The sequence below is a fragment of the Dermacentor andersoni genome, chromosome 7, assembly GCF_023375885.2.
Source record: "Dermacentor andersoni chromosome 7, qqDerAnde1_hic_scaffold, whole genome shotgun sequence".
Lineage (NCBI taxonomy): Eukaryota > Metazoa > Arthropoda > Arachnida > Ixodida > Ixodidae > Dermacentor > Dermacentor andersoni.
The window spans coordinates 65,373,172-65,400,214 of NC_092820.1; the positions used below are offsets into that span (position 1 = coordinate 65,373,172).

General features: G+C 46.9%; 1 long non-coding RNA gene across 2 annotated transcripts in view; it reads left to right on the forward strand.

Moving 5' to 3' along the window:
* LOC129385763 (uncharacterized) overlaps positions 1-27,043 on the forward strand; it is a 207,160-nt gene that overhangs the window by 5,166 nt on the left and 174,951 nt on the right. For both annotated transcript variants that reach the window (XR_008613316.2, XR_011895685.1), the window contains exon 2: positions 20,498-20,652. This is a non-coding gene — a long non-coding RNA (uncharacterized lncRNA). The remainder of the gene's footprint in view (positions 1-20,497; positions 20,653-27,043) is intronic.

A 27,043-nucleotide genomic window follows, 5' to 3' on the forward strand; every position in this document is an offset into this window, starting at 1 on the left:
TAATTTTTAATTCTTTAAAGTCTTACTTTTTGCCGATTAGTATAATCGTGGTAGTCTTCCTGTTCTCTGGAACCCTTGTGTCGTGAAATATTCCGTATAAAGGGGCCGGAAGCTTTTCAAGCATGATGTCTCCTCCATCTTTGATTAAATCCACTGTTATGCCATCATCTCCGGCCGCTTTTCCCCGTTTCATGTCTCGCACGGCCCTTATAACTTTATCACTAGTTATTGAAATAGTCTCTGTAACATATTCATTATTACGTCGAATGGTGGAATCATGGCTGCGCTGTGTGGTGTACAGGTCAGCATAGAATCCTTCCGATGTTGTTACTATATCTTCAAAATTGCTGATGATATTACCCTGCTTATCTTTCCGCGCACACACTTGCCTTGTCCAAAGGCAAGTTTTCTTCCCATTGATTTTGTGGTGCCTGCATTTTACAGTGCTTCCTGTCTTTCCCACATTATACTTTCGAGTATCACTTAATTTCTCCTTCTTGATCACTTTTGACAGTTCCGCGAATTCTATCTGATCTATTGATATGGACACTTTCATGTTTGTCGTTTCTTTATTAGGTTTTTCGTTAGTTGAATCAGCTTACCTCTCACTTCAATTGCTGCTTCTGAAGCCAGCCTTGTTGCTTTTTCATTTATTACCTCTATGTCATTTTATCTCTCTGCCTGCATATTTAATTGCATGTCCCAGCCTGAATCGGTCCGCGTTCGACCTTACTGCGTCTAGTCCGGCTTGTTTCTTCGCCAATTTCATTCCTTCTCTCTTCATATTGAGGGGAATCCTAGCCCTCACTAACCTATCATCACTGAACTTTACGCTACCTAACACTTATATACCCTGCCCTATACATGGATCGACAGAAAGTGTGAAACCTATTTTATTTCTTGTTTCACCATTATTAAATGCCTCATTTGAACATTTTGCTTTATTTTGCGCAATGTGTGGGTGATTTACCTGATCAATTTATGCCGTGTTCAAGCCACAGGAGAAACAGGTTAAGTCGCTCTTAACATAAGGTTGTATATGAGAATGCCTTAAAAATATATATGCCTACTGAGATTTGTTCTGATGCCTATTTATATGAGTGACTGGAAAGAACGCGTATGCACTACGTCACAGTACTAGTAGTAGGCACAACTAGTAGGAAGTTTCTGCAGTGATCTTTATTGCGATTTCAATTATGCCGACACGCGAGGTGAATATTTGCTGGCGTCAATACCATGAGCTCTGCATATATATATATATACCTATATATATATATATATATATATATATATATATATATATATATATATTTATGGACCGTTACGAAGAACACCCTGTCGGCTTGTCTGAAAATCTGCTGCTGCGCTTCACAGGGTCCTACACGATCGATGTGAACTACGATGTCGCTCCGCTGGACTTGCCTGTCAGCATGTGTCATGGTTGAAGCCTGACTTTGCCGCTAGTTCTGCTCCCTTTAAGTTAGCGCCGAGACAGCGACTTTACACGCGGGGATTATGTTATGGTGCACCCAAGAGTGGCGCCAAGCATAAGACGATTTGGCGTGTAGGCGTGGAATAAGTCTCGACAACCATCTTGTTTAGGCATTGTTATCTCTCTTGTAAATATTGTCAATACAGCTTTGCATGTGGCTTCTGCAACTTTACATATATATATATATATATATATATATATATATATATATATATATATATATATATATATATATATATCACTATCTTTATGCATGCGGTATAAGAAGGTTAAATGAAATTTTAATGGTAGTGGGAACTTTGTTTTTCCTAAACATATTCAGCGGTGGGTGAACTCTGAGTCCAGGCCTCCACTAGTCTCTGTGGTTTGCTGCGCTTGATCGAGGACAGCTCTCGGGCTCTGCAGGTGTTCACTAGCAAGCCCAAGCTCCCACTACCTGTTTTACGGCATTTGCACCACGCGAGGAGAATTGGAATTCGGAGGCTGTAATTTACATGTCCTCAGGACGTGGGCAAGAGTCGGTTGCTCCCTGCACCAAGGACAGGTATGCCCATAGAATTCAGGGTGTATCTTACTAAAAACTCGGAGGTGTCAACAGTGTTTGTCTATATGCGGCGACAGGTCCTGGTCTGTTACCCCCTAAGGTCCGGTTGTGGGCGCCTGCATTTGTGTCCCTATTTATTTTAGATTTCGATGATATCGTGTGGTTGGCTCGGGGTTTCTCGGAATGCCCACCAGTGTTCGGATGCTTATTCCTCAAGGCGTAACGACCTGCGTCTCGTTTCGCTCGTGTTCAGATTGCGACGGGCACAACATCATCGCCTGGTGCCGTTCTAGGGTGAGGCCCAGCATACTGTGAATTTTTGTGTGGAATAGTACATGTCACAAGCCAACGGCATGCTGTCTAGGAGTCCATCACGACCAATGCATATTCTCATTTGGCCTCTGCATCTCAAATGGCCAGCGCTATGGACGCTGCCTCCTCGTGTTCCACTGCCGTCACGTGTTCTTGATATGTGTCGGAAATACCAAAAGCCTCCAATCTTTCGGTGCTCTTGTGTTTTGGTAGCCCCACGGCAGCCTTATACTCGCTGATGATGGGGCACGCTTTGGTCCTTTCAACCATATCCAGTTTTTGAAAGTATGAGCTGTATATCGGCCTCCTTAGGACAAATGATTGCATGAGTCTGATCTTCTGTGCTCCTTTGAAGCCTCTTCGTTGCTTTTGACACTAGATCATTCGGGCAACAGTCGTTGTGATTTCTTGCAATGTGTCTAGCGTGTGCGATACCCCGCCGTTGTCTTGTATCCGCACGCCTAGTATGTGAATACAGGACACCTCTCTAATCGGCTGGCCGCACAATTGTAAGGTTATATCCGATTTATTTATTTATTTATTTATTTATTTAAATACCTTCAGGGTGCATAGGGCGTTAGAGAATGGAGTGGTAACAATAAATATAAAAACACACAAAGCAAATGTGAGGCAACATGTTAAAGCGCATTTTTAATGTCACTGGCATCCGTAATAGATACAATGAAGGTAGGCTAGTGGTTTCAATCATTACAAACTTGAGGAATGCAAGAATGAAAGTTTTGGTTAGTGTGACAACGAGGAACAAGTACTTTATGACATTGGTCGATACGAGATAATATGAATGAAAGACGGGAAATGAGTTCTTGCTTGAGACGATGGTAATGGCACTAAGTCTTATTAAAAGGAGCGACGTGCTATTTCCCTGCGTAAGCAGATAGACGGAAGCCGTAACGCGGTTTTGATAGATGAAACAATTGGAAAAAATGAAGCGTGCACTTCGATTCTGTACAGCTTCAACGTGACTAATAAGACTTTCAGTAAATGGATTGCATAGAGCTGAGGCATATGCTAGTTTGGAAAGAAGCAAAATTTTATAAAGAAGGAGTTTAAGGGAAGAAAGGGCCATTGAAAAATTACGGCTCAGGTACCCAAGCGTGTGGTTAGCATTGGTGACATAATTTACATTGACACAATTAATGTGTGGCTGCGAAGACAGGTTGGAATTCATGTATACCCATACGTATCTGTTTGTAGTAACTTCTTTGAGAGGGAAACCATTCATGTTACACTTAGAAAAATTACTTCACAATTTAGCAGAAATTTTCATCGGTTGTCAGTCCGTCGCTTTGAGTTTCATTTTCCATGTGCTACACCAATCAGAAATAGTCTTATGGCCAGTCTGTAGTGGTGATGTGTCAGTAGTAGGCGAAATCACGCGATATACAACAGAGGCATCTACAAAATCCCTGATATAAGAGTTATTACAATCAGAAAAATCGTTTATGTAAATAAAGAAAAGAAGGAACCCAAGGACAGAACCTTAGTTCATTGATGAAAAGGACAGAACACAGAGAAGAATCGTAGCCATTGGAACTTACAAATTGCTGTCGGTTTAACACAGTTTTTTTTTCCAAGCAAGAATGTTAGGGTCAAGATTTAGTTCACTGAGCTTGAAATAAAGTTGTCCATGGCCGACAAGGTCAAAAGGTTTAAAGAAATTTAAGAATGCACAATCAACATAAAATCCCAAGTGTAGAGCTTCTAAGAGTTCATTAGAGAAATAAATTAATTGCGTTTCACTGGAGAATGTGCTCCTCCAACCATGCTGACGACATCGAAAAAACGAATTATGTTCTAGAAAGTTAACCTGGTAAGAATAAATGACGTGGTAAAAGATCTTACAAAGGACACCGGTCAATTAGCTTGGCCTATAATATAGCGCAGAATGGGTATCACCTCATTTAAAGAAATTCACCACTTTGCCCACCTACCAATCACGAGGCAACACACCAGAATTTATTGTTTGAGAGAAAAGTTCGTACACAAAGAAATGGACGAGTATGCTACCGTACTTTTCAAAAGTTTAGCGATTACGCCATCGAGGCCTCATGATGACGAAACAATGAAATTGGTAATAAGGGCAACGACACCATCGTGATCAATTACTACAGGATCCACTGTAGGAAAGTCCGCATCACAAAATTCTCGCATGCACTTAACACGCTCATCTCAAAATGCTTTTGTATATACTTCGTCGAATGCGTAAGACACTGCTAACCAGAAACACTAACGCCACTGTCGTCAGGTATTGCCTACATGTTTTAGCATGCACCCTGAACAACACTACAGAACGTATTGGGGTTCTCTTTAACAAAGCAGGTAGAGTAGTTCCAAAGAAAGTGTGCTTGGAGTCCACAATTGTATTTTTATATTTGCGGGCGATCTGTTGATATGTGGACCAGTCGCCGTGGCCATTCCTGAGCATTATTTTGCAGAAAAGTGTTTTTTTTTTTTGCAATGTTGGCGGCGCTTTAGGGAAACAGCAAGCCAAGGTAACCTTCGCTTGCGACAGATGGCCCCTAGAGGTCTTTCTGCTTGTTAGACAGTGAATTTTTTTGTTAAGATTGATCACTTTTACTCGACAGTGCACTCATAAAAGCAGGGCATGCCACCTTCAAAGAAGGCTTCTAGCTCACTATTATTAACTGAAAAGTCGGCCTGCTTATAATCGCTGATCGATTTTGGTTCACTGGTGAGGCGTTTAACAGTTGCTTTCATTGAAAAGTTAATAACACAGTAGTCGCTGAGTCTTGGTAAAAAAAAATCAAGTGAATTCACGAGAACTGGAACTGTTGTTAAAGTAAGATCAAGTAGGTTAGCGCTTCAACGAAGTAGTTCTCGTTGGAATAGTAATTATTTGAATGAAGTTGAAATCACAGCGTAATTTCACGAAGGCGGCCCTTTCAGTCGAGGACTCTTTGACAACAGAAATGGACCGGACCAATCAAAGTTAGAGAAATTAAACTCTGCGAAAATAAAAATGGATGCGTCAAGGAACCTAACGATAATAACATTCAAAGCATCATGCAAATGAGAATAAAAGTTATGCCCCGCGTGAGTGGCCGACAGGAAACGCAAAAAAATTATATCGCAGTGTTTAATGCGCACGTATGCGCAAGCAGTTTCTAAAGATGACTCAGTGGGAAATGTTAGGAAAGAAGGTGATCCGAAAGAGATATCCGAACGCCACCTCCTGATCAAGAGCCACGATCAAAGCGGTAAAATTTGAACAACTTTTTACACTCAAATATTTCGGCATCACGCACTTTCGACGATAACCGACGATAACCGAAGTAGACGGCATCAGTTCTACAGGTGTCAATTAGATCATAAAGGTCATCGCGCTTGTTATCAACACTACGAGCATTAGGAAAGAGAAAATTAACTTCACTAGAAGAACTATTTGGCCTAGATGAAAGCTATTACAAACGAGGGGTGCTTGAAGCAGGTGTGAACACGTCGTGGCTCTGCGCAACAGGTGAACCATTGTTCCAAGATATATCGCACAGGCTATCGGTTGACGCGACATACACGTAGCACTTGTTTCTCAAACCTATTGTGGTTGTTCAGTTCTCCTCGAGTATGCAGATTTTCACTCGTATATATTACAATTTTTACGTTCCACATTTTATTCCTGCCTCTCGAAAAAGTGTTCCACTTTCTCAATCACCTTCACTGAGAAAGGCATTGTGCCCATAAGGTGATGTCGCCTGCATATATGGCGAGCCAATGGTCTTGGTCCTCCCCAAGAACTAGTGACAGTTTTCGCATTCCTATATTGATGAGGAGTGGGCATGGTATGATGCCTTGTGAATTCAACCACACCAATTGCTCAAACCAGGTCTAATTATCTTGTATGAATTACTCTTCAGAATATTTTATAATGATACACTGCAAAAAACTGTCATAATGTAATTAAACATACCAGCTGCAGCACATGACATTTATCCTAAATGTTATTGGCCTACTAAATAATAAATGTGCAAAGCCCCATCATTCTACAAACATGAAATTGATGTAGTTTTATAGGTACGGCCTGCGAGGTTCTTTGTGGACAGCGTAGTGGGACCTGTGCGATTACAATATGCAGCCGTACACGCTGCTTAAAGGCTTTAGAAGTAGCTGAAACTTCGACACACTCACATATGACGCGGCCGCGTTAATCGGACCTGGCTACTCTTAGAACACCGCCCGCGGTTTTCAAGCACTGCACTAAACTTTTTTATCGCTGTCAGTGTTCATGCGTTCAAGCAAAACCCATTATTTTAAATAGACTACTATTAATTATACCGTCATTCCGTCTACCAGCATTCCAGGTTCATCATCTGACTCTGCTGATGTGGTCGTCGTTGTCATCCGTCTTTCACAGTGGTAAATGAACCAAGTTATGTAATAGCTTGGGTAGTAGGTATTTGCTTGTGGACGTGGTACCCTCCCAATTGTTACATCATCGTGATTCCAGCCCCGTCATCCGCTCCTTGCCATGCACTGGTCGCTAGGCCACCGTCGCCAAACAGTCATCATGAATTTCTTGGCATATTGACGGGGCGATGCCATCGCGGTCTTTCCATTGTCGTATTTGCCGCTTCACTGTCCGACTCTCGTGAGGCAATAGTTGTCACGTCTTTCACGACGACCCAGTCAACCAAGTTGTCGAATAGCTCGCGTCAATAGGTATGTGCTCGTGGTGGATGATGTCGGCGTCGTTGCATCATCGTCAATCAAGCTGCGTTACCGGACTTTCATCATACCATCGTGGTCACGCCATGGTCGTGATACAGTCGAGATTTTGCAAAGGTTTTCATATCATATTCTTGATAACGTCGTATGCCCTCCGTCACCGTAACCCCACTCTCGTCGTCCGATTTTCGTCGTGCCATTCCCGTTGCGTGATTGTCGTCACACAATCAACACACATTTGTTGTCATAGCGTCGTGGTAATTCTATCGCTGTCACTCGAGCTTGATCATCGAATAGCCGTTGCGCCTTTATCGTCATGCCATTGTCGTGAGTAGTCGTCATACAGCCCTGGTCACGTAACCGTTGTCATACCCGCGCCGTTGTTCCTTGTCCTCGCACCGTTTTTATGTAATCGTCGGCATGTGCCGTTCTCATGTCGTCATCCTGATACATTTGTTGTCATGCCGTCGCTGTGAGGCCGTTGTGGTCCTTCCATCGTTGTAATTCTAACTTCATCGTACGACGACCTTCATGCTGCTGTCATGGCACCGTCAGCATCACAGAATGGTCCTAATCCGTCATCATCTTATATTCGTACTTATCCCATTGCCATCATGCCATCGTTATAGCGCCTTCGTGTTTCCATCCACGTTTCCTCGTATTAAATCGCTGTGAGTGCGTACTCCTCATATATTCATCGCCATGCCTTCAATCTCAATGCCAATTTTGGAAAATCTAAGCGATAGAAACTTGGCCCGATGCCAGAAATAAGTGCATGCGCATACACCCACAGCAGCGGACATCTCGATTAGACCCCTATAGATTTTAAATGAACCTGTCTTCGGCAATACTTGTTGCGTTTACATTGCCTGAATGCTAACGCATTACAGTCGACACTCATCGTTATTGGGTTCTGCCGGAATTTGTTCTCCATTGTAGTTCAACCAATTACCGAGCGTGAATGTCTTGCTCCCATCTGGCTGTTTCAAAATTCCGCCCATTTTTATATGGCAAGCCCTTCTCATTAATCACAGACCATGATGCGCTCTGTTGGCTTTCGTTGCTCAAGGACCCTACTGGCCGGCCTGGTCGTTGGGCCCTCCGACTACAAGAATATCCTTACACAGTGACTTACAAGTCGGAACGCCAACACCAGGACGCAGATTGCCTCTCGCTACCCAGTCGAAGACGCGACATCTACGTCTAATACTGACACCAGCGCCTGTGTTCTCTCAGTTTTTCTACTGTTCCATGCCACAGACGAGCAGTGCCGTGATCCGTCCTTGCGTGTCATTATTGACCGCCTAGAATCGTCACTTGCCGACAGTTCCGTTCGCTTATTCTCCCTTAAAGATGTTGTACCCTACCGCCACAACATTTACCCCGACGGCCCTGCATTACTCCTTGTGATCCCTAAACACCTTCGCTCGGCTGTTCTCCGCGAACTTCATGACCTCCCCACTGCCGGTGGCGGAGTGTGTCATGTACCTACGACCGGATCCGCCGACGCTTCTATTGGGCAGAGCTTCCTCGCTCCGTTCTAAGATACGTAGCTGCGCGTGAGGAATGCCAGCGACGCAAGACACAATCGACGCTCCCTGTTGTGTACCTTCAACCACTCGACATTACCGCGGAACCATTCTTTCGGGTTGGTTTGGACTTACTAGGCGCTTTTCCTCTTTCTACCTATGGGAACCGGTGGATCGCTGTGACCACGGATTACGCCACGCGCTACGCCATCACCCGAACGCTTCCTGCAAGCTGCGCCATTGATGTCGCCGATTTTCTTCTACGCGAAGTGATTTTATTACATGAAGTTCCGCGACAACTTTTTACAGACCGTGGCCGGACATTCCTATCAAAAGTTACCGCGGACATCCTGCAGTCCTGTGCCACGAGGCACAACCTATCCACGTCATACCATCCGCAAACAAATGTACTCACGGAGCGTCACAATTGCAGTCTCACAGACATGCTCGCGAAATACGTCTCTTCAGAGCACACTAACTAGGACCTCGCTCTACCCTTTGTCACATCTGCTTATAATTATTTGCGCCACGACACAGTCGATTTTTCCGTGTTTCCCTTCTGTTCCGCCGAGAACCTGCACTGCCCCTCGACACAACTGTCCCTGTTCACGCGGCACCGACTGGCGAATATGCATTTGACGCCATCGCCCGCTGAGCCCGCGCAAAGGAAATTGCCCGCGACCGCCTTCTGAAATCCCAAGAGAGTCAAACGCGTTTGTACGACCGGCAACACCGTGACGTGCACTTCCCGCCTGGCTCTTTCGTACTTCTATGGTCTCCGCTACGTCAGGTGGGCATGTAAAAAAAACTGCTGTCTCGTAACACAGGCCCATACCGAGTGCTTCGTGCCGTGACTCCCGTCACCTACGAGATCGCCCTTGGCGCCCCATCTGCTTCCCAGTCCAGTGAGGTGTTTAGGTGTTGTGGGGAAGGTGGAGTGCGGTTTTGTAGGCTTTGCGTAGAATCGCGTCCGCCTGTTGTACCTCACTCTTGATGGGATTGTAGTATGGGAGGCTGTATGCCACTCGGCTGACGACCAGCCTTCTGACCAGCTTGAGTGCGTCCTCCTCTCGCATGCCGTGGCGTCTGTGTGAGATGCGCGTGATCATGCGGGCCACTTGTAGGGTGGATGCCTTGAGTAGGGCGAGGGTGTGGGTGCAGCGTTGGTTTGACTGTATACACATCCCCAGAATTCTGATGAGCGTCTTTTCCGGTATCGGCTTCCCCTCGAGGTAGACGTTGAGATTCAACTCGTCGCTGGTGGGGACTGTGCGGTTTTGCTTTCCTCTCCAAACTCTCAGGAGCTCGGACTTCTCAGTGAAGCAGGCTAGCCCTCTTACTCAGACGTAGTCCTGTACGCAGGTGGCTGCCTCTTGTAACTTCTTTCTCTCTGAGCGAGCCTGTATTAACCCAGATGGTGATGTCGTCGGCATACATGACAGGGTGTATGCCGTCGATTTCTTTTAACTGTTTTGCCAAGCCAATCATGTCTATGTTGAAAAGCGTGGAGGAGATGACCGACCCTTGAGGCGTCCCTTTCTTTGGAGTAAGAGACTTCTCTCATCGGAGCTCTCCGAGGCCAATCGTTGCCGTTCTGTTTGAAAGGAAGGCTTTTACGTAGGCGTAGACTCTCGTCCCGCAGTTCAGGTCGTTCATGCCCGTGAGGATAGCCTCATGTTTTACATTGTCAAAAGCCCCCTTGATATCCTATGACATTATTATATTCTCCCCTCTCCTGGGGACGTTCCCGAGCACTTCTTCTTTGATTTGAAGCAGTACGTCTTGGGTCGATAATTTTGCTCTTAAGCCGAACATGTTGTGGGGATACAGTTCGTTGTCCTCCATGTACTGTTGTAGTCTCAGCGTCACCACTCGTTCGTACAGTTTTCCCAGGCACGATGTGAGCGAGATCGGTCTGAGGTTCTCAATTTGCAGTTTCTTGCCCGGTTTAGGAATCATCACTACCTCCGCATGCTTCCACTCGTCGGGGACGGTCTCAGCTTCCCAGTGTTTGTTGAGAAAGTCCGTTAATTCTGCGACTAACTCTTCACTGAGGTTGCGGATGAGTGCGTTATTGATCTTGTCTGCACCCACGGCCGTGTTTCTGGTTGTGTTTCGAATCGCTGCGTAGACCTCTTCTCGCGTGATGGGTCTGTCCCGGTTAACGTTTTCTGCTCTGCTCTGCTAGCGCTCTGCTTAAGCTGCTGGGTTTGTGTCCCCAAATCATTTAACGCGTACCTTCTGCAGGAGTTCCGAGTCTGGTCCCTCGAACTGGTGGATGAACTGGTAGATGGTTTCGTTGTTTTCTGCCTTGGTCTTGGTCGGATCTATGAGAGGCTTGAGGATATGCCACGTCCTCGCTGTGTTCAAAGTTCCGTTGAGGGAGTCGCTGAATTGCTGCCTATTCTGCCTTGCCAATTGCGCCGCGTACTCCTCTGCTTTCACTGTGACTTCTGCGATCTTTATCTTTAGCTTCCTGTTGTATTTTTGTTTATTCCACCTCTTGGTGAGCCCGCGTCTAGCTTCCCACAGCTTGAGCAGTCTGGCTTCTACCTCGGGCGTCTGCGTCGTTCGCACGGTTTATTTGGTGTACTTGCGCTGTTTTTCAATGACCATTTTCCCCCACTCTTCTATCGATTGGATCCCGTTCTCGGCGAGATTCCTATCGCATGCCTCTCGAAAAGCGCTCCAGTCCGTAATTTTTGCCGATCCCAGCTGACGCCTTAGCCTGTCCGAAATTACTTGCGTCTTGAGTATGTAGTGGTCACTACCGAGGTTCTTTAACAGGTTCTCCCGCACTGTTTGTTCCGCTCCTCGTATGAACGTGAGGTCGGGGCAGGTGTCGGTACTAACGCTGTTTCCGATTCTGGTTGGAGTGTCTGGGTCTGTGAGGAGGTTGCAGTCGGTGTTCGCTGCTGCCTCCGCTAGCGTTTTGCCTTTTGGGTTTGTTGTTTGGTATCCCCAGCTTTTGTCCATGGCGTTAAAGTCTCCTAGGATGATTAGCGTGCTGCCTTTCGCTAGTTTGCGTGCGCCATGGAAAATCTCGTAGCATTTTGCCTTCCTCTGTTTCGGGGGGCTGTATGCATTTACAATAAATACACTGCCCCTCTTTCTTTTCTTCTTTGGTATAATTTCTACAATCACGTGCCCTACCTTGGTGTCGGCTATCCTGTCGTGGCTTATGGTGATCAGTGCCTTGCTGACTAGGGTTGCCGTTCTTCCTTTCTCTTGAGTCTCGTGACACGTGTATCCTGCGAGTGTTGGTGTCGTTCCCGTCTCTTGAAGCGATATGATGTCGGGCGGTGTTTGTTGTGTGTGAATGTATTGTTGGAGGAGGCCCTGCTTCTTAAGGTAGCCTCTGCAGTTCCATTGCCATATTTCTAAGGTTTCTTGCTTGCTTAAAGTTGTACTGGCCTTCTTTAAGCCTCGGTGTTTGCGGATGTGTCGGCGAGGGATGCCAGCGCGGGGCGGTGGTAGGCCTTCTCTCTACTGTTCTCGGTAAACTTCTGCTTGCGGATGCCGCTCCGGAGCTCTGTGACTTGTAATTGCACTTGCTGCATTTGTTGCTGCTGTTGCTGCATCATCTACTGCATCATTTGCTGAATCTATGCTTTAAACGTGGGGAAATCCTCGTTGCCTGCTTGCCATGGGGCTTGAGTTTGTACGGTCTATGGCTGCGGAGGGCTGTTCGACCTAAGGTCTCGCACTGCCTTCGTTAGCTCTGCTATTTGGCGTTCTAGCTCTTTCTGCCTAGCACGTGATAGCTCTAATTCGCGTGCCAGTGCTATTATCTCCGCGTTCTCCTGTCTAGGCTGTTCGCGGTTGCTATTTGTGTTGTTCTTTTTGTTAGCTACCCCACCCGAGTTTGGAGCAAACGAGGGGTTTCCGGCTCCCCAGCTCACCTTGATGCCGCCACTCTTTCGGGTAGGCTCCTTCTTCGTCTTCTTCCTCTGCTGCTCTGCTGCAGCTCGCTCCCCCCCTTAATAGCCAGGGGTGGGAGGGGCTGGAAGGACCGCGACCGGCTCCGTGAACGGCTCCGCGACGCCCGGGATCTCGAATGGCACCGCGAAGTCTCCCCCTCCGAGCTGAACCACCTCGGCTTCTTGCCGCGGTCGTCCCGGCTGCGACGTCTGCTCTCGCGTCCGCCACCGTTGTGGCCGCCGTTGGCCTTGCCTCGCAGGTCCCTGGCTTTCTTTAGTTGGTCTTGGCAATCCCTCGATCCGGCAGCGTGGTTGCCTTCGCAGATCAGGCATCTCGGGGTACACTTGTGACCGTTTGGTGATTTCTGCATCCCGCAATGTTTGCAAGCCTTGGCGTCCGGTGTGGGGCACACGTCGGAGCGGTGACCTTGTTGGCAGCAAACGTAGCAGATTTGTCTTGTGGGCCGGTACGGGTAGCACTTGTACTCGGCTCCGCAGTAGATGACGTGTTTCGGTGTGATGGGTCCGTCAAAGGTGATGACGGCCGTCTTGGTCTTGCCTAGTCTTCGGGCGCTGTGGATGGTGACACCCTGTGTGCACATCTACAAGTCGGCTTTCAGTTCCTCCAGTGTCGCTCCGGGGTCCACTCCGTGTATCACGCCACGACGGGTGTTTTCCGGTGCAGCCACGTAAGTGTTCAGGTCGTACGAGTGCCCCTCGATCGTGAGGCTAGTGATGCGCCTCGCGAGTTGGGCGGCCTCCTGGTTCGGCGTGCTCACGATTATTATGTTGGATCCTGTGCGGAGCCTCGTGATCAGGTCTCTTCCCTCGAACTTGTTGCTGCATGCCGCGGCTACGATCCGGGCCACTTGAAATTGCTGGAGCGGCTTGACTACGAGTGCCTTCGGTAGCAAAATAATCTTGAAATCGTCTCTGGGGAGCGGGGGCAGCCTCTGCCTAGGCTGCCGTGGCACTCCTTTCCCGTCTTTTTTCAGCGCGCCGGAAGCTGGCGCGCCAGCTGTCAGCGGAGGGGCCGCGGAATTCCCGGCATTGGCGGCGCTCCGTCCGCTCTTCCTCTGTCGATTCTTTTGGCGTTTGATCATAACCAATTCTCAATTTGCTTCGTCTTCTTTGTGAGTGTCTTGCTGCTCCTGCATGGCGGAGTCCTCGATCTGCCCGTCAGCCAATTTCTTGGAGTCGGAGGCGCCGAGGTGGTCGTCATCCATCTCTTGTGCTTCTAGCAAATTATGGGCTAGTCTACTCGTCGGTGGCTCAAAATTCGGATATTTCGTGGAGCGGCAGTCGTGTCCAGGCTGCATCGCTGTCGCTGAGCGGGCCTGGCTGCCCGCAAACGCCCGTAGTCGTGCTAAACCTCAGTAGGCTTAGCTGCGAGCGTTTCCCGCCAAAGTCCGGTAATTTGCCAAAAAATAGTCCTACCGTCTTGAAATCGCTGTCCGGATGATCCAGCTTGTGATCTCTCTCAGATCCAACCCAAAAGTTGGCGGCCCGGTGGGTCGAGATAGTCCGTGAGGGTCGGAACTTATTTTCGGGGAACAGTGGCGGGCTTCACTCTTTAAAGGAGGCCTTAACATAAAACTGCAAGGTTACCTTCAACACTAGATAGTTTCTTACGGCAGCGTTATCAAGCAGTTGGCGGCCTCTTGGTGAGACACCATTCTGAGATGGACGAGCTCACGTGGTCTTGCAAACTCGACTCTGCAAACGTAATGTGGAGGATTCATTTTATGACATATCCTGCTACATAGAAACTTAAAATGAAGTCACCTTAAGCATTGGAAAGCTGGACATGGGTCTCGCCAACGTTACCACACCTTGTCGTCATGGGTGTTAGATGTGTCGCCTGATATAAAGGTGTAGTGAATATACCTTGATTTTTTTATGTAGGAAGGCGTTCTGTTCTTAACGCAATAATTTCGATCAATTCTCTAGATGTATTCCGCTTGTTCTATTAAAGATAAACACACTGCTTGACGAATGACTTCAAGTATAGGCGTGCCGGTTCTCGCGTGAAAGATGGCTTAGCGATATGCTCACAGATAACAGAAAGGTAGTGACTACAGTGACGGGGCCCGGTACTTTAACATCTAAACTACAGTGACGGGGCCCGGCACTTTAACATCTGCACTACAGTGACGGGGCCCGGCACTTTAACATCTGCACTACAGTGACGGGGCCCGGCACTTTAACATCTACACTACAGAGACGGGGTCCGGCTCTTATCCACATTGACATATGACAAAAATACGAACATATATGTGGACATGTTGATATAAGAACGGTAATCGAGGTACCATGACCATGATCGTATGACAAAAGGTGGAAGATAGCGGTCTTGCGATTTCGCTAAGTTCCATGTTTGGGGCCATCCTGCATACACGATACTTTTTTTTTTTTTGCACAGGAATATTTTCTCACCGATCAGTGATACATCTTGCGTGAAGGTGGGCTGCAAAGTAGCTTCTTCGTAGTGCGTAACTCGTGGAGAAATGTTCAGGAATTCTTCCCGGAATAAGAAGACAACAAAAGAAATATTACTTAGTGTTTGAAACAATACAAGTTGTTAGGCTTACATGAGAAAATCCTCAAGCATGACAAAAAAATTTGTGCATGCAGGAGGGCCCCAGACTTGGAACTTTGCGAAATCGCAAAAATAGCATGCTTGATTTCTCGTCATATAAAACGTTTTCCCAAGAAAACTAGAGCGCTTCATGCAGCTAAGGGTTATTCCTTTGTGTCAACATATTCGCCCATCACATATAAAATTCTACAGAAAAAACAAATGGTAGATAGGACTTTCATTAGCGTAATCTGAACACGCCCATATTGAAAAAAAACTGCATAATTTCTGAAATTTTGCACAATTCCACCAAAACCACACCTTACTTTTTGGCGTAGATGTGACAGACACTTATTTAAAGTGCAGCCACTTCAGGCACGCGTCACAACCAATGGCGTTATCATGAACCCTTTGCCGACATGCACTGCATGTCCACAAACTGATTATGCTTCTGAGTGATTGTTGCAGTGAGCGCGGCCCACCCATCATCGGTGAAATAGTTCCGGATTTCACCTATCTCAACTCTGTCGTCCAGAACTGCTGAAGGAACTTTCTCAGGGGCGACTTCAATTTCTGTTTCACCAATCTTGTGTCCCCTGATAGCCTTTGGAGACATGGAAGAACATACCCTAAAAAAAGCACAAAATTTCGGCAAAGCACTACAATCATATTTATTAGCTATAAACCACTGATTTGGTACCTGTATTCTTGCTTGGCGTTCTCTTTGCGGTTTGATAATTTATGTAACTGGTGAGTGAGTGAAACAACTTTATTTGGTCCACTATAGACGTAAGTAAACTCAACGTCACCTGGCTAGGCCCACTCGGGGACCATTTGTATAACTGGTGATCATTTTTATGCATGCTGTAAAATATTCATTCTTTTTCTGTTTAATGTGCTAATGTGTTGCATTCATCCTCTGCATTGATCCCCCTATGCTTGTACCGAATGTGTATTATATTTCGCATCCGGACCCATCCACTAGCCTGCGGCTATTGGGTCCAACAGACTTTTGCGTATGCACTGTAACACCTATGATGATGATAATAAAGAAAGAAAGTTTACTGGAATGGAAAGAGAACGGTACAAAGCGCATTAAAAAAAGGCATGGCATATGTTGATGCTTGTGTAGCACCAGGCAATGGATACTGTACTGGATTAAGAAAAAGAAGCAGCGGCTCGCTTAGAAGACCGATAGGCATCCAGTGCGGTGCAACTTGAGAAATAATGATATTGAAGCTTCGAAGACTTTAGAAGAAAAGAAAAAGAAAACACTGAATTATCGCGACGGCACAGCACAAGTCGCCGTATAGACGTCGAAGTCCCTAGGTATAACGAAATTATTTTTGAACAGCTCTGATAGTGTACATGCAACAATGGTTGCTCGAGTACGGTCGAATGCTCATATACTGCGGCACAAAGCTCACGGCACGGTGCGAAAACGCTCTCGCAGCGAAAGTGAAACATTGTGCGCGGACATGCATGCAGACGCGCAGTCGGTCACCGCGAACCCGTGCGATCGCTGCATTGAAGCTTCATTCTGTGATGCTCCATTTGGTTGCACAGAGGGGCCCACTATAAGAACATACTTCACATAGTTTTCTCTCAGCGATTGCTACCTTTAACGCAAGAAACCGGTTCGGGGGAATCGATCGCGGCGACCGCTCACAGTGTCCCAGCTTACCGTACGTAGTAAGTAAAAAGATAGCGTCTGTAAACCATTCTGTGCCTTCTGTTTGTCCAAGATTATTATATTAAAGGTAAGATGCTTCTGTCATTTCAAGACTACTTGCAAACATGTCCAGGAGAGCTCCCGCGTAGTATGTTTATTTATCGCCGATAGCCAAACCTATGCGGAGCGCGCCGCGTTATCCCTCAGACTACGCAAATGAGGCGCTTCCGACAGATGGCGACTCCGTATGTCCTCACCCTCAATACCCCGAATACCGACATCGTTATAGTGACGGCCCCGTCGCTACAGTGTTGTTGTTAAAGTGACGGGCCCCGTCACTATAGAGCTGATGTTAAAGTACCGGGCCCCCTCACTGTAGTCACTACCTAACAGAAAATATCGTAGGCTATGCGTCGTGACGAAGTAAGCCGCGCCGTGTGTGTTCTAGTGTGTAATGTGTGCTCTAGTGCACGTTTTACAACTTTTCTTATCAAAGTCATCAATTATGATTTCTTTCATTCCATATAATGGTATAAATCACCTAACTAAATCGGTAAATGGTGCGGTTCAACCCCACCTGCCCTTCCGTTGGATATCTAGGACAGTGTGCCATGCCATGGAGATATCTAGGACAGTGTGACAGTCTGCCATGGAGATTTTCCACCAGTGCTCAGTTCAGACTGCAGGAGTCTCCCTGAAGTAATGAGAGCAATCGATATATGCCGTGTATATATTTCGGAGAAGAAGCCTCGCGGGAGTCTAAAAAAATGAACTGTATCCGCCGGCCGATAAGATATTGGCACGTCTACTTGTTTATCTTTATCGAGTGACAATGTTTCACAAACTTACAAGTGTTATCACAGAACGCAAAACGCGCCTGCGTATATCGCAATTTTCTCGAATGTTTGCGATGGTTCGTTCTATCCTCTGTCTCTTCTCACGGAACACTGTGTAATCAGATTTAATGTATGCGCGACGTGAACGGTGTAGGACATCCTGGAATACACGCGAGCACTAGCCATTACTCTGGAACCCTCGATGACTGATGTATAAAAGCCGACGCGCTTGATCCGCTGATCAGATTTCCACGATCGCCTACTTTGTTCGCCGCTATCGTTGTGCTTTGAGAGTAGCCTGTTCTTGCGTGCATAGGTTTGCCCAGTAAAGAGTGTTTCGCCATTCACACTTTTGCTACTGTATTCTTGAAGCCTGGAGTACTCCGGTCTCAAAGATCTAGCAGCGCTTCGACCAGAAAGCACAGCGTAGATTCCTTTGCATCTGCACCATGAACAGGCGCTTTGTCAAGAACTTTACACGCATCGCTGCACCGCGGACACATAGAACTAAATGTGATGTCGAAATACGCACTGATACCAGTCGCCTAGGCCTCGGTTCCTTCCTAGTCCTGAGGAAATTTGACTTGAACGGGTGATAGGTTACGCTAGCCGGTCGCTGTCGAAAGCGGAAGACAATTATTCTACAACCGAAAAGGAATGCCTCGCCATCATATGAGCTATAGCGCCATTTCGCCCTTATCTGTATGGCAGACTGTTCAAAGTGGGAAGCGACCGTCATGCCTTGTGTTCGCTAGCGACTTTTAAAGGACACTTCAGGACGTCTGGCATAGTGAAGCCGCAGGCTGCAAGAATATGACATCGCTGTAAATTACAAGTCCGGACGAAAACACTCCGATGTCGACTGGCTGTCTCGTGTAGGCGACAGGCGACTTTGCAATCTCAAGCGTGCGGACCCTGAGCTAAGAAACCTTGCTGAGTACTTAGAAGATAGACCGACTTTGTGCCGATAAAATATAGGCGTGTATTGTCTTCGCCCTTCTTGCAAAACGACGTCCTGGTGAACTTTTCCGCATCCCGTGCAAACTACCTCGTCGTTATGCCTGCAACACTGCGGTACGAAGTCCTGAGCGCCCTCCATGACGATCATAGAGACGGCACATCGGGTTTTCCCGTATACCTGCAAGAATACACGAGTAGTATTGCTGGCCGTGCCTGACCGCAGACGTCGCCGGTTACGTCAAGGCTTGTCGTGACTGCCAATGACGGAAGACAGCACCAATGAGGCCAGCGGGATTACTTCACCCGATCGAGCCACATTGCCAACCTTTTCAGCAGGTCGAGATGGATTTGTTGGCACCCTTACCGATGTCGACATCTCGACACAAGTGGATTGTCATGGCGACGGACTACCTCACCCGCTTCGCTGAAGCGAAAGCTCTGCCGAAAGGTGACGCAGCACAAGTGGCTAAATTCTTTGTTTCCTGCCTCGACATCCTCATCCCCGACAAAAGAACGGCGTGTACAACAGAGGTCGCCGAAGCCATTCCGCAATACAGCCAGATAAGCCGCAGGAGAACTGCCTACCACCCGCTACTACCCACTACCACCCGCTGACAAATGGTCTTGCGAAGCGGCTGAACAAGACTCTCGCCGACATTGTAGCAATGGACGTCGGCATCGAACACTAGACGTGTAATGCCGTCCTGCCGTAGGTAACCTTCGCTTACAACATGGCAGTGCAATATATGACACAAATCAAGCCGGTCAAGCTGTTTAACGGAAGGAACATGACGACGACTCTATATGATATGCTGCCGCACATCACCGACGAAGAAAATGAAGTGCATGCTTATCTCCACACCGGCGAAGATGCCCGTCAGCTTATCCGCATACGCATCAAGAACCATCAGAGGACCCACAACGAACACTAAAATCTTCGACGATGTTACGTGCAGTATTAGGCCGACGACCATGTTTACGTTTGGAACCCGATACGCCGACTACGAGTCAGTGAGAAACAATTGTGACACTATTTAGGACCCTATGAGTTTATCCGACGCATTGTCGCGTTGAACTGTGAGGTCGTGCCAGACGGCCTTTCGCAATCGCAATGGCGCCGCGCACGATCTGTAGTGGTCCCCGTTGTGCACCTTAAGCCATTTTGCGCAAGCTGATGAACTGAGTTATATTTTTCTTTACTGTGGGTGTTTTTGTTTATCACTTTCGTTTGTTTGCAGCAGCAGGATCATGCTTTTTAAGAGTGAGGTATAGACAAGTGCAACTGATTATCTTTATCGGATGATCATGTTTTACAGCCTATAAATGTCGCACAGCTAAGCACGTGCCTTGCTTTATCGGAAGTTCCTCAAATGTTATCGATGGTTCTTTCGTCTGTATGTCATAGAACCTTGTGTAATATTTTTCATGCATGCGCGACGCGAATGGTGTAGAACTTTCTGGAAGACAGGCAGGCACGAGCGATTACTCTGGAAGCTTCGATTAGTGATGAATAAAAGTAGGCGCGCTTGACCCGCTTTTCATATTTCGACAATCGCCGACTGTGATCGGCGCTTTCGTTGCGCTTTGAGAGTAGCCTGTTTTTTCTGGGCACAGGTTCGCCCAATAAGAGTGTATCGCCATTCACAGTTTTGCTACTGTATTGTTGGCCGTCACTACCACGTGACTATATAACGCGATTGATTATCTGTTCCGGACTAATGCTAAGACCGCTTTATTCAAATATCGTAGCCGTTATTTTTTGGCTAACGTTTTTCTTCTCGTAAGTAATGTTCTAATGTATTCTGTACGGGATCGTATTCAGTTCTGAAGAAAATTCAAATTCAGATATGTTTTAGAACAGTTCGGTTCTAGACTGCGGTTTCAAAGAGCGCTGTCTAAATCATTTCCGTGGTTACGGCTGATAAGTACACACGCGTGCTTGTTACTTTTCAGGCATTAAATACAGGTGGTCAGAAAATATGGACTCGTTATCGTTCATTTCAAGTCATCATCAAGGGACACGAGTACAAATGCGTATATGCTGAAGTACGAAGAATACGCCATGATGAGTACGTATATATGCGAAATTACGAGATAGGCCAAACTTGGTGAGTAAAGAAATGGGGCATGTTGCGCGAGCTTTTTTCTCGTTTGGTAGGGTTAGCAGCTCTCTAACAAGTGTTGAATTTGTTAAAAAACTTATTGAGCGTTATAATGTCAGTTGATTAGCTAGAGCCTGCCTTAATGTAGCGATGTTCTCTGAATTTCACTCGTGTTAGATAGTTATAGGAATATTCACTTAGAAAATTATGAATGCGTGTATTGAAAGCGTTACGGAGATAGCCGTAACTTGCTATTCCTGCTGTTCTTAAATATAGAAGTGGCCCATGACCCACGATTGCATTCTTTTCTTGGTAGTGCAGTGCTTCGGGGGACTGCTCAACTTGTTTCAAAAGAAGCTAAACGACTGCTCAATTATCATGTGATTGATTCGTCGTGGTCCCAATGTGCAGATGTACTCTGCATTTCATATGCGTTAGCAATATGCTGTAATACGCCTAGCTAGTTCATCGCAGTACTCAGTAGAGCTCCGCCAATGACATTTTCTTCCGCACCCACTTTCTAAGTTCAACTTCCTTTCTGAAAGCATTCGGATCCTGTATCTAAGAGTACTGTATTTAAGAGTACTATATCTAATGCATCTAAGCATGGAAATGTATTGTAAGCTTTATTTGTTTTTCGCGTTTTATTTCATTGATACTGTATAGCTGCATTTCATTTTGATGATCCACCCCAGAAGCTGTTTTCCTTGCACTCTATGATTTTTTTACAATTCGCATGTTTCTTTTGCATTTCACCCTGCATAGGTTAATAGTTCTATAAAATATCACTGATATAGGGTGACTTAGCGCAGTTATTCCCATCTCTTTCGTTTCAATCTCTGCCATTAACAATCCACCAATAGTCAAAAATTGTCGGGCCGCGCGTATCCAGCTTTTCTGGACATGAGGGTTTAGTTCGCGTGAATGCCACCACGTGGCGTACTAACCTTAAACTTTTCAAACTTCCCGCGGTGACGCGTGATGACGTCAACCAAACAAAATAAAAAAAAAATAAAAGCTATTCCTGCGCATTGAACTTCGCCACAATGCTTGTCCCGCCGGTGTTATCAGTGGTCTTGATCAAGCGTATTCGCTCGTCGCCTAGAAATTACTCGTCATCCTAAGAGCGTTTAGTCGCGACGAGCAATGGTTGATTCTGGGCTTTTGATGCGGTTCTTTTTTTTTTCTTATTTTCTTTTCCTTTTCTTTTTCTTTTTTTTTTTCATTCTACGGAGTAAAGAAGCTAGCCTAATGGCTAGCTTCTCTAGCTAGCCTAATGGCTAGCTCTACTAGAGACGCCGTCGTGGACGGATTTTGATTTTCCACTATCGAATTCGTTAAGGTGCACACAATTATTTCACTAGCGACATTGCAATGCGCACTCATGGGTTACCGCCGCAGCTGCAAATCTAGATGTGCTTAAGCATTAAGACATATACATGGATAAGTTGGTTTTTCACCTTAACACAAAAGTCACGATACAAGAGTTGAGCAAACTGTTCCTGTGTCGTCGCAGGGTGTGAGACCGGGCTAGTTGGTATTCCATGCTAAAGTGACTAGCGCAAGAGTGGACACGGGACACTAGAGGCGACAAGGATAAGCGCAAACATCCAACTGGGCGCTTGTCCTTGTAGCGTCTTTAGTGTTCCCTGTCCACTCTTGCACTAGTCACTTCAGTTTGTGTCGTCGTCCGTTAGCATGCTATAGCCGAAGCTGTTCGCAATATTACGTCTCCATTTACTGGCCACCAGGCCAGGTACACCATTGGGTACGACACATACAGTACTTGCAGTTAGTTTCCAAAGTAGTCTCCTATGGCGGTTGTCCACGTGCGTGAAGCAAGAACGATATTTAAAATTATTGTGCAGTAATATATGCGGGATTTGTGTGTTCTCCACATTCTCTACTATGTTGCCGTTCCGCCTTTATTATATAGCCGCAATGTAGACTAGCAGCTATCGAACGCCATAAAGGCTATCCACATACTCAAAGACCTCGCGCACAACTCCTGTCGCTTAATTGTATTCAAGAGTTGTGCGACTGCCCAGGATATCCTTAACGAATGTTACATAACACATTATGAGGTTTTACTTGCCAAAACCACGATTTCATTATGAGGCACGCGGTAGTGGAGGATTCGAGAATAATTTAGACCACTTGGGATTTTTTAACGTGTGCCTAACGCTAAGTACGCGGGTTTTCGCATTTCACACCCATTGAAATACCGCTGCCATGGTTGGGATTCCACTCGAGACCTCGTGATTAGCAGCCGAACCCAATAAAAGCTAAGCAACTATGGAGGGGAAGGAATGTTGGCAGTAGGAGGAAGGTGACAGCCGGAAGGTGAGAAAATTTGTTCCAATCCTCATTGCGCGAAAATCGGTACCATCTGTCGAAGAATGACACCGTAGAATGCACTGTATTCAATGAGTGAAAAAATTATGCGAATCCTATGTATGTGCGAATCGATGTAAGCAAAGCTTTCTGCGTTTGTTGTCATTGTCATGCGTAATCTCCACAGAGTAGACAGGCACTCTCTAATGAAATGCTGTCAATGTTTGCCTGATTACGCCTGCCATTGTGATGCAAATAAACAGGCGCCTTCAACTCTTTTTCTCAGAAATAAACGCTGAATGAAATGCTGACGTGATCCTAAACAAGATCAACAAGCGCCGTAGTGCTCGATCTTACGACGGCCATATTCGTAAGCTTCTATTCGTGATTTTTTTTTTTTGGGGGGGGGGGGGGGGGGGCGTTATGCTCTTGTACCCTAGAAATGTCCCACGGACGTCTCTGATGTGCTCGTTTTTATTCTCAAGTACGCAATGAAAACTCTCATCGCTGCAAGTTCATGATGTATTGGTGGCAGGCCACCATGGCGTGTCGCGCAAGTATAACCACGCTGATTCGTTTGGGTTGACATATACTATTTTGTGCGTCATACTTCGCCACATTCATTTTTCAAACTATGCCAGAGCTCGAAAAAGGCGGCCAACTCACTACGTCCCTTACCTCTGTTTACTTCCGCAAAATGTGTGTTTATCGCTGTGGTTACCAAATACGCCCCGCGGTATGCTACGACACAAGCCTTTCTGGCGGCTGAGCAACTGAAGTCGCAGGCTTTATTCAACATGGCGTCGACGTTCAATATGGCTATCCTCAATTACTTTTCGCGGACTTTTCTCCCGGCCTTCTCTCCAGTGTCATCTCTTACACTACTCGCTCCTGCTACACACAACACAAACGCGCAACGACCTTAATGAAGTATCAATTACACGCTAGTTGACACGCTGTCGACGTATATTTCCGCTGAGCACCGGGATTGGAGCGTTGTCCTGTCTATGGTGACATTATCCGTCTACAGCCTCTCTCAACAACACCGCTCGTTACTCATCACGTTTTTTTTTGTCGGCAAGAGTATAGTGTATTTCCTCTGAATGTGCTTTCGGCTTTAGGCGTGACCTTGCACGTCCGCTTATTCTGTCACGTTGACGGCGACCGTTGTCGTCAGGATGCCACCTCATTCTGAGCTTCGCAGTCACCAGAGAGCACAGAAAGCTGTCTTCACAAACAAACCACCGAGATTCGAGCCCATCTCCCAAATGCTCCATCTTGCATTTGGGAAATGCAAGATGGAGCATTTCGCTAACCATTACGCTACCACCTGCCTCCACCAATTTCTGTTTATCTATCTGCCTGGAGCAATTGCCGGACTTGTTCGCCAGGCTAAACCCGCCTGCTGCTACAATTCACCACCACCACCACCACCACCACCATCCCACTTCACGTTTTTGCCGCAGACGCAGGCAGAATGGATGCAGAAACGAAAAAAAAAGTAAAGATTGCTTGAGCGGCCAGCTGACACATGACCTTAACTTTGGCAGGTTATTTTCATTGGAGCGCATGTAGACTTGCGGCTCTGTGCAGATTGTGGGTCGCCTTAGCTTTATTGTAAATTTGCTTTCACCGACTCTTTTCAGCTAGAACTCAAATGCCGGAAAAAATGATACCTACCGTTGAATATTTTTTTCTTGTTTTCTTGGTTTCAACCAAAAACGCCAATTTACACAAATAGTGATCTTTTTAAGAAGTGGCATAAGGATACTACATTTCGAGGTCATGTCATTGTGTCAATACGGGCCGGCACCACGTATCGACGAAAGGGCTTCACAGTGCCGATGCACGCGGCAGGTTACTCAATGACGAAAACAGGAAGCGACTGTTTTTCAGTTCTCGCAACATATTGTAACAGATACGAAAGGCACGGACAAGAAGAGAAGAAAGAGAGGACGAAGAAAACGAGGAGTTAGAGAGGCCGGGCTGCGCTACGATCACGCTACCATCATCGTCCAATTCTCCTGTAAATAGAACCATTTCTTTGCAACTCCTCGTAACAGTTGTGGTGGAAGGTGCTGCGTAATCGACACCCGAAGACGGAGGCTGAACCACAAGTTCTTCGACGGAGCCGTCGCCTTGCTGGACTCCCACCGAATTCACCGGAGCTGAACATGTCCCACGACGCAGAAGAACAACGGCCCATTCCAACTGTTGCCCCGACAAGTTCTGTTCTGAAACTGAGAGATGCGCGTCCCTTCGCCTGAAGATCGGACGAAGACGTCGAGGAATGGCTCATCCATTATCACCGGGTGAGTGCCGCCAACAGGTGGAACAGCGCTTCTCAGCTTTCGAACGTCGTGTTCTTTCTAACGGATACTGCGTTGGTGTGGTTCGACAACCACGAGGAAACATTCACAACATGGGGAAGATTTGTTTCGGAAATCAAAGAGCGATTCGGCGACTCCGCGACGAAAAAGAAAAGGGAAGAACAGACGCTACTGCAACGTGCGCAAGTACCAGGCGAAACCTGCACGACCTACATTGAGGCAGTAATAAAACTGTGTAGGATGGTGGACTCTGGAATGTCCGAGGAAGACAAAGTCGGGCACATCCTAAAAGGAATTGCCAAGGATGTTTACAATTTCCTCATTGCAAAAGACAGCCTGGCTTCCGTCGCTGACATCATTCGGCACTGTCGCACTTTCGAGCAACTAAAGACGAGGCGCATAACGCCGAAGTTTGGCAGGCTAGCCAATGTAACGACAGTTGCAAGCGTGGACAGCAACCAGCCCCTTGATCTTGAATCAACGATCCGACAAATAGTTCGGGAAGAACTCAGCCTGCACGCGCAAGTGACACATCCAGGCACTCATAGCTTCCGCCTACCCCTAGATTTTGAGCCAAACGTGGCATCCTTCTCCCCGTATCCTGCGGCAAGGGGCACTGAGGATTATGAACTCACGCCCCGACAGCAGTCACGTCTCTACGGCAGAGGCCCTACTTATGACGCTCGGCCACAACGAGAGCAGCTGCGTTTTTACCCCCGAGGCCCTGCGACTTCTGTCAGGCCACGACAAGAACAGCACCGACCCTACTACCACGACGCGACTTATGAAAGATATAACGGATTTCAGCAAGTAGCAGAGACACGTTATCCACATGACCACGAACTTTCTCCCCGCCCGCAGCCGTCTACCATTCGTTTCGAGGAAGACGCTGTGAACCGCGACCCTCCCGTGTGCTGCAACTGCGGTTCCACAGGCCATATAGCTCGGTATTGTCGCCAAGCCCGTCAATCACGTAGGACACCATCGATGTTCTCGCCACTCAGAACCCGTACTTCATATGACCTGCGGATGACCGATTTGCTTCCAAGGGATCACTTCTCCCACGAGACCAGACGCAGTGATTCGCCAGCATCTGAGCGGAGTTTGACGCCACCAAATAGCCCTCCCCGTCGCTCTCCGTCCCCTCGGCGCCGTTCTTCCTCACCGCCCCCGGGAAACTAGCATCCGCGGCCAGTGGATGTGTGGTCGCCGGACAGTCTTTGCAAGAAATACCTCTGCCTGTTGTGATGTTCAAAAACACAGTGAATGTCTCGATTAACGGAATACCGACCATGGCGTTAGTTGATACTGGGGCGACTGTGTCTGTGATGAGCCTCGCTTTCAAAAACCGGCTAGGCCACAAAGTTATGTTTTCTTGGAACGACGGTATTACCTTTCGTGGAGTAGGCGGCGAGTGGCTTCATCCCCTTGGTGTTTGTGCTGTGAGTGTTTTGTTGGCTGGGAAAGTGTTTGTGTCGGAATTCCTTGTTCTTTCTCGTTGTTCGCACGACGTTATTCTTGGTATCGATTTTCTTGAACAGTGCGGCGCTTCCGTGGACTGTGGTTGTGGCGCAATCTCATTGAACAAGTTATTTATATCAGCACATTCCGAACAAAGCTTGGGTGGTGAAGACGGGGACACAGACACACTCAGTGTTCTTGATGAAGTGATTGTACCATCGTGGTGCCTGACGCCCGTTCGTGTTTTGTAGCTACAACTACTGTTGATGCTG